Source organism: Ursus maritimus, unplaced genomic scaffold, assembly GCF_017311325.1.
Source record: "Ursus maritimus isolate PB19 unplaced genomic scaffold, ASM1731132v1 scaffold_19, whole genome shotgun sequence".
In the NCBI taxonomy this organism is placed as follows: Eukaryota; Metazoa; Chordata; class Mammalia; order Carnivora; family Ursidae; genus Ursus; species Ursus maritimus.
The window spans coordinates 55,733,560-55,741,753 of NW_024424341.1; the positions used below are offsets into that span (position 1 = coordinate 55,733,560).

Consider the following 8,194-nt stretch of genomic DNA (forward strand, 5'->3'; position numbering starts at 1 on the left):
TCTCTGTCCCATATGGATGCCTTTTGGGATAGTATTTTCAGCTCACTCGTTTATTCTTCAGCTGTATCTATCCTGGCTTTTAACACACTTACCGAGTTCTTTATTTCAGTAATTACAGTGTTGATATCCCTTGTCTCCAGTTGGGTTCTACTTCATAACATCCTCTTCTTGCTTCGGATTTTCAATATCCTCCCTTAGTTCTCGGAGGGTTTTTATTACGCTCGTTTCACACGCCTTATTAGCTCCACTTCATTGGGTATAGTTTCCTCCAAGCCTGACGGAAATATGTGAGCCTCCTGGGCATGCCCACAATTTTGCGCTTCAGAAACGGTAACAACTCAGTAGTCTTTATTTTTTTTTTAAAGATTTTTTTTTATTTATTTGACAGAGAGAGAGAGACAGCCAGCGAGAGAGGGAACACAAGCAGGGGGAGTGGGAGAGGAAGAAGCAGGCTCCCGGCAGAGGAGCCTGATGCGGGACTCGATCCCAGAACGCCAGGATCACACCCTGAGCCGAAGGCAGACGCTTAACCGCTGTGCCACCCAGGCGCCCCAACTCAGTAGTCTTTAAACTTGATAGTTTTACATTATTTTTCTTTGAGCATTGATTTAGAGGTGAAGCAGAGAAACTGATTTCCATTTGTCAAAAAAAAAAAAATGTGGCTAGAAAGTGAATTACTACTTCTGGCCAGAGAAGAGACAATTGTCTGGTCAAAAAAATTTGTCAAGGGTCATCCAGGTGTTGTAGACACTGGGAATGCCTCTCCCCACCTAGGTTCACCCACAGCTGGCGTGGACAGCTTCCAGCGCACGGTCCGCCTCTCAGCTCGGCTTTTTCTGGCTTTAGCTTAGGTGTGGCCCCCAAAGTGGGAGGAGTTTCCGATAGCCAAAGCAGGATAGGAGCGATGGCATCAATGCCCAGCTTGCCCACCCTTCCGTGGGAAGATCCCGACGCATGTTCTGCCTGGTGCCTCACAGGGTCCCCAGCAGAATCGAGCCCCAGGTGCCCACAACGGTACCCAGACGATTAACACACCCTTCACTGGCCTCTCCCCCTTCTCCTGGGCTCCATTCTCTAACTCTTCACTCCTGCTTCCTGAGATCAACCCCCAAATAAACTACCGTCACCCAAATCATTGTCTCGGTCATTTTCTCTGCTTTTGGGGAAATGGAAGCAAAACTTCAAGCCCTCTCCACATCTTGTCCTATTTTCATTCTTCTCATGTGTTTCCTCCTCCCCCCTTTTTCACGCTTGGTCTTCTTCCTGGGGGGAAGGGGTACATATTAGATAGTTTGAAATTAGAGAATAACATGAATTGCTTATTTCCAAGAAAACATCTCTGCCTTCATATCAGATTTTCTGCTGATTGCAAATGTTTGCACCCATGGGGCACCTGGCCGGCTCAGTCAGAAGAGCGTGTGACTCTTGATCTCGGGGTTGTGAGTTCGAGCCCCACGTGGGGCGTAGTGATTACTTATAAACAAATAAATAAACTAAAAAAACGTGTGTACCCACGACCAAACACAATAGAGACAGACCCTAAAAAGGACAAGGCGTAAAACATCTCCGCAGGGGGACCGCATCTATGTAGTGAGGGCAGAACAGGGAACTTGACCAATTTCTCCCAGGGATGCTCGGGTCCAGCACTTCTCAGCCTTTAAGTTGTCCAGGAAGCACCGGCGCCTCTAGTTAAAATACAGGTTCTAGGAGCGCCTGGGTGGCTCAGTCGGTGGAGCATCTGACTCTTTGTTTCGGCTCAGGTCATGATCTCAGGGTCGTGAGATCGAGCCCCGCGTCAGGCTCCCCGCTCAGTGCAGAGTCTGTTTGAGATTCTCTCCCTCTGCCCCTCCCCTACACTCCCACTCTCTGTCTCTCTCTCTCAAATAAATAAATCAGTCTTGAAACACATACAGTTATAGTTCAGGAGGGCAGGGCCTGAGAGTCTGCATTTCTTGCGCACCCAGAAGATGCTGGAGCTGGGGACTGGGGGCTGTACTTTGGGGGGTGAGGGGCTTAAAGTTGGCAGTAAAAATGGATAATCTAAGGAGGTACCACCCCACATCACCTGACCCATTTGCCCTCATTCCCCCTTTCTTTCTTTCTTTCTTTCTATTTATTTATTTATTTATTTTTAAGATTTTATTTATTGATTAGAGAGAGAGAGAGCGAGTGGGCGCACAATGGGGGAGAGGCAGAGGGAGAAAGAGAAGCAGACTCCCCGCTGAGCAGGGAGCCCGATGGGGGGGCTCGATGGGGGGCTCGATCCCAGGACCCCGGGATCATGACCTGAGCTGAAGGCAGATGCTTAACCAACTGAGCCACCCAGGCGCCCCTAAAGATTTTATTTTTAAGTAATCTCTCCACTCAACGTGGGGCTGGAACTCACAACCCCGAGACAGAGAGTCACGCACCTCACCGACTGAAGTGCCCCCGACAGCGGCTTTTTTAGTACTCTCCCCAAACCGGAAACACCCCGAATGTCCTTCTGACTAATGGACGAAGAACCGTCTGCCCCACATCTGTACAGTGCTGTACCACTCACGGGTAAGAGGGGCCTTTGTCACACACAGTGACAGGAATTTTAAATGTATTATGCTAAGTGAGAGAAGCCACGTTCAGAAAGCCGCATACTGTATGATTCCATTTATAGAACATTCTGGAAAAGGCAAAACTCGGGTGATGGAGAAGAGATCAGCAGTTGCCAGGGGTTACGGGTGGGGGAGGGGCTTACTACAGAGAGGCAGCCTGAGGGCATTTTCTGGGGTGATGAGAACTTTCTGGGTTTCATTTGTGGTTGTGGTAACGCACCTCGGGGTTTTTGTCAAGACGTATAGGACCGCACGCCCCAAAGAGTGGGGTGTGTTGTATTAACATCAAGATAAGTGAAGACAAATTAAAAAAATATATATCTTAGGGGGCACCTGGGTGGCTCAGTTGGTTAAGCATCTGCCTTCTGCTCAGGTCCTGGGATCAAGCCCCCCATTGGGCTCCCTGCTCAGCAGGAAGTCTGCTTCTCCCTCTGCCTCTCCCCCTGCTTGTGCTCTCTCTCTCTCTCAAATAATTAAGTAAAATCTTAAAAAAAAAAAAAATCTTAGGATTGACATTTTAGGATCAGAGATGCTCACACTCTTCACATCCCTACTGTTTTAGAATTAGAAACTTCTAGAAATTTCAGAGCACGGATTATCTCATAAGCTCCTGTTCCATATTCTGTCAGGCCTGGCATTTCTCATCGTGACCTGTTTTGGTGATTGCGAAGTGTGTGGTGCGCTTCCTCCTGCTGATGGTGCTGTTTTCTATGGCCTTCCAGAGGCCCTCTGCCCGACGCGGCCTCCAGCTTCCTTCTCCCAGCCTCCCCCACCCCGGGGCCTCCTGGCACCGCCTGGTTCTCCGGCTCAGCCGGGGCTGGAAGTTCTGGGAGTCAGTCTGGCCAGGGTCAGAAGATCATGTGGGCCCAACCACTGCTGCTGATGGGCCCACCACATCCTTCCTCAGGGGACCCTGTGGCCACCGCGGGGGAGCCTCAGGGTAAATGGCCAACATCTATCTGGCTTGGGGCTTCCTGTGGTAGCTGGCAGGGTGGTGGCTGCCCGCCGCAGCTCCTCTCCGGGGTACGGAGGCTGCAGCCCCATGCTTGGCCCAGCCAACTCAGGCGCTAGGAGATGTGGATACAAAATAACACGGCTCGGGGCGTCTGGGGGGCTCAGGCGGTGAAGCGTCTGCCTTTGGCTCAGGTCATGATCCCGGGGTCCTAGGATCGAGCCCTGCATTGGGCTCCTTGCTCGGTGGGGAGCCTGCTTCTCTCTCTGCCCGCTGCTCCCCCTGCTTGTGCTCTCTCTCTGTCAAATAAAGAAATAAACTCTAAAAAAAAAGTGCGCTTTGTATGCCGCCTGGGCATGGTCCCTTTCTGCTGCTGTTCTTTCCATCCTGTAAATTTGAAGCCTCTCGGGCCTGCGTTAAAACACCCTTTGAAGTGACATATAACACGCAGACACGAAAGTTCAGCAGTCATGAAGGTGCCACTTAATGAATTGTCTACGTCCCTGTGGAACTGACATTCAGATCAAGAAAAAGCGAGTTTCCAGCCCCCAGATGCATCTGGCCCCAGTGCCCCTAGGAACCTCTAACCGGGCTTATGACGCCAAAGTCTAGTTTTGTCTGTCCTCAAATTTATTTATATTTTTTTGAAGATATATTTATTTATCTTAGAGGAGGGGCAGAGGGAGAGGGAGAATCCCAAGCAGACTCCACGCTGAGTGACGAGCCTGACGTGGGGCTCGATCCCACGACCCTGAGATCATGACCTGAGCGGAAATCAAGAGTCAGACGCCCAACTGCCTGAGCCACTCCGGCGCCCTGTACGAATTCTTTACAGCCTAGGTGCAAATCCTTTGCTGGAGATTTCTAATGTATTTTCTTGCACTCTCTGAGTTGTCAGACCTACTACCATTTTTTTTTTTCTCTCAGGGTAAACTGAAAGAATCCCGGCTCTTTACTTTGAAACTGTAGGTCTTTCTAACTACTGGTAAGAACAAATCTCAGCAAGATCAGAAAAAGAAATATTTTCTGCTTCCTCCATAATTTCAGGAAAGCAGATACGATTCTGCATCATAAAAATGTCCCTATAAATATTATTTCTAACAAGGGAATCTTGTAAGACATCTTAACTTCAGATTTTTGTTATGTCCTATGTAAGTAACTTAAAAAAATATTTATTTATTTGTCAGAGAGAGAGCACAAGCAGGGGGAGCCACAGGCAGAGAGAGAAGCAGGCTCCCCACCGAGCAAGGAGCCCGATGCAGGACTCGATCCCAGGACCTCAGGATCATGACCTGAGCTGAAGGCAGACGCTTCACCAACTGAGCCACCCAGGCGCCCATGTAAGTAACTTTTAACCCCTAAAAATTCTGTCATTATGATCGGTTGATATGTAATAGGAAATTTACCCCTGCCCAGAGAGAGTTCTGGGCTTTTCCTCGGCTCCGGGGTGGTAACTGCAGCCCTTGGAATGAATGTCCTGCCTGCTAAGAGTGTCTTGGTTTACCTGGAGCCTGGGGCCACTCCAGATAGTCTAACAGTGTGATATAAGGTGGGGGCCTTTGGGTCACGTGGCATCGATCCGCTAGGCCTCCAGGCGGGGCTGGAGACCGAGATCAGCCACGGTGGTGACCAACCAGGTCTACGTGACCAAGCCCCAGCAAAGACGGGCCCTCAAAGCCTGGGTGGGCGTCAAGGTAGGCGACGCTCCGTCTGTATTGTCACACGCCGTGGCCGAGAAAGAGCTGTCTGCGTGTGTGTGTGTGTGTGTGTGTGTGTGTGTGTGTGTGTGGAGGACAAGTGGAAACCCTTGAGTATAGAGCTCTCCTGGTCTCTGCCCCACGTCTCCTTCCTTGGCTGGTTATAGCCTCTGTGCTTTCCGTGTGATGAACTGGAGTTCGAGCGCAACTGTTTCTGGAACCAGAAGTGAGACCCACCTCGTGGGCGGCTCCTGGATCTCGCGGTTTGTCTGACTCGATAAGGGAAGAAATTCATCGGCCCATCCTTCTCTCACAATTTCCTCTGCCAGATTTCTTGTTATTGTTGGTTTTTTTGTTTTTGTTTTTGTTTTAAGATTTTTATTTATTTATTTGACAGAGAGAGAGCACAAGCAGGGGGAGCGGCAGAAGGAGTGGCAGACTCCCTGCGGAGCTGGGAGCCCCATGCGGGACTCGATCCCAGGACCCTGGGGTCATGACCTGAGCTGAAAGCAGACACTTAACCGACTGAGCCACCCAGACACCCCATCTGTTTGGTTTTTTTTTAAGTTTATTTAAATTTTTTTTTTTAGTAATCTCTACACTCAGCGTGGGGCTCGAACTCAGGACTGGGATCTCAAGTCACACGGGCTTCTGACTGAGCCCGCCAGGTGCCCCATCTTATGCTGGATTTCTTATTGTAGCAATAGTAAATAAGACTGCCATATTTAAAATTAACGCTGCCCTTCCTGATGCTGTTTGTAACTGACTTCTATTGTCTTCTAGAATGTATTTTCCCATTTGTGCACTGGAATGGGGTGTTAGCAGAGTGCAGGGAACACCTGGCTCTCGGGGGCTTTTCTCAGCCTCCCTTGTACCGGGTGTGGTCATGTGACTACATTCCAGCCACTCGGCTGTGGAGTAGGGAGAAAGCGTGCAGCGGCCGAGTCCCACCTTTAAAAGGACTGGCCATCTCTGCCCCTCATTCTTTTTCCCCTTCCTATTAAAGTGTGTTAAGAGAGGCCCCTAGGGGCGCCTGGATCGCTCAGTCAATTGAGTGTCTGACTCTTCATTTCAGCTCGGGTCATGATCTCAGAATCGTGGGATCGAGCCCCGCCTCCGTTCCACGCTGGACATGGAGCCTGCTGGAGATTATCTCCTTCTCTCTCCCACCCCTCCATCAAGGGAAAAAAAAAAAAGAGGTGCCTGGTTGGCTCACTCAGTAAAACATGTGACTGTTGACCTCAGAGTTGTGAGTTCAAGCCCCACGTCTGTTCTAGAGCTTACTTTATTTTATTTTTATTGTTTTAAAGATTTTATTTATTTGAGAGAGACGGGGAGAGAGCACAAGCAGGGGTGAGGGGCAGAGGGAGAAGCAGGCTCCGCACTGAGCGGGGAACCGACACAGGGCTGGATCCCAGGACCCTGGGATCATGACCAGAGCCAAAGGCAGTCGCTCAACCACCTGAACCGTCCCTAGAGCTTACTTAAAAAAAAAAAAAAAAAAAGGAAAAGTAAAAAGAAACAGGTGAAATAATAATAGTAACACACTCAATAATATAATTATTGTATATTTGATTAAGATCAATGATATTAATGATATATTCATATATTATAGCCAAATAACGATCTCGATATTATATATTTATATTATATTGTTATGAACAACGTTCTTTATTATGGAATGATAACAATAATGTATCAATAATATATTTTGCTTAACCCCATGTACCCGGAATATTATTTTAACATGTAATGCAATATAAAAATTACTGAGATCTTTGACAATCTTTCTTTTGCAGTAAGTCTGAAATCTGGGGTGTGTGTTGCACTCCCGGCACCTCTCAGTTTGTACTCGGCACATGTCAGTTACTCAGTAGGGCACGTGTGGCTGGTGGCTGCTGTGGCCGACAGCACAGGTCTGGGGCTTGAAGAGGAGGAGGGAGAAACACCAACATTGGGCATGATGTGCACTCACTTCGCCCCAGTTCCACTTGTGGAGACTAACGTGCGAGCAATGCTCATATGGGGCGCTCGGGTGGCTCAGTCGGTTAAGCGTCTGCCTTCGGCTCAGGTCATGATCCCAGGACCAAGCCCTGCACTGGGCTCCCTGCTTGGCAGAGGGTCTGCTTCTCCTTCTCCCTCTGCCCCTCCCCCCTGCTCGTTATCTCTGTCTCTCTCTCTCTCTCAAATAAATAATAAATAAAACCCTTAAAAATATGCTCGTACGCAGGCGCCAGGATGTGTCTATGAGGGTGTGCACGGTGGTATGAACACAAGTGTTGGAAACCACCTAATTCCACCAACAGGGAAATGGTTCAACAAACAGGCTGCAAGCTAAGAATGGATTTATTATGCCGCTAAAATGAACAAGAGGTGGTTTTAAACGTATTTACGAAAACATGGTTTGGAAAGCAAGTGGTAAGAGCACCTTATTGGAACAATTGGTGAAATTTGAAGGAGGACTGAGGATTATATCAGTAGTACATTTCCTGCTCGCCCTGTGGTAAAGAGGCATGGGGTTTCCAGCTTACTCTCAAGTGATTCGGGGGCAAAGCGCAGAAGTAGAGATACATAGATACAAATGCGGGCTTTTGTGTCAGTTTCCCAAGGCTTCCCAGCCCCCACAATCTCATGAGCCAGTTTCTTAAGACAAATATCCCTCCCTTCCTCCCTCTCTCTCCCTCCCTCGACCCACCCCCATTTATTTATCCAATGTTTTTTTTTGAGATTTATTTATTTTAGAGAGAGAAAGCCGGAGGGAAGAGGAGAGAGAGAGAGAGAGAATCTCCAGCAGAGTCCCGGCTGAGTGCGGAGCCGGACTGCAGGGCTCCATCTCATGACCCTGGGATCATGACCTGAGCAGGAATCAAGAGTCAGCTGCTCGGGGCGCCTGGGTGGCACAGCGGTTAAGCGTCTGCCTTCGGCTCAGGGCGTGATCCCGGCGTTATGGGATCGGG

At 49.0% G+C, this 8,194-nt stretch overlaps 1 long non-coding RNA gene across 1 annotated transcript in view; it reads right to left on the reverse strand.

Annotated features, from left to right (window-relative positions):
• Positions 1-574: 574 nt before the first annotated feature.
• The window catches only part of LOC121103514, a 13,640-nt gene continuing 6,020 nt past the window's right edge, over positions 575-8,194 (reverse strand). The window contains exon 2 of the long non-coding RNA XR_005835793.1: positions 575-1,263. This is a non-coding gene — a long non-coding RNA (uncharacterized LOC121103514). The remainder of the gene's footprint in view (positions 1,264-8,194) is intronic.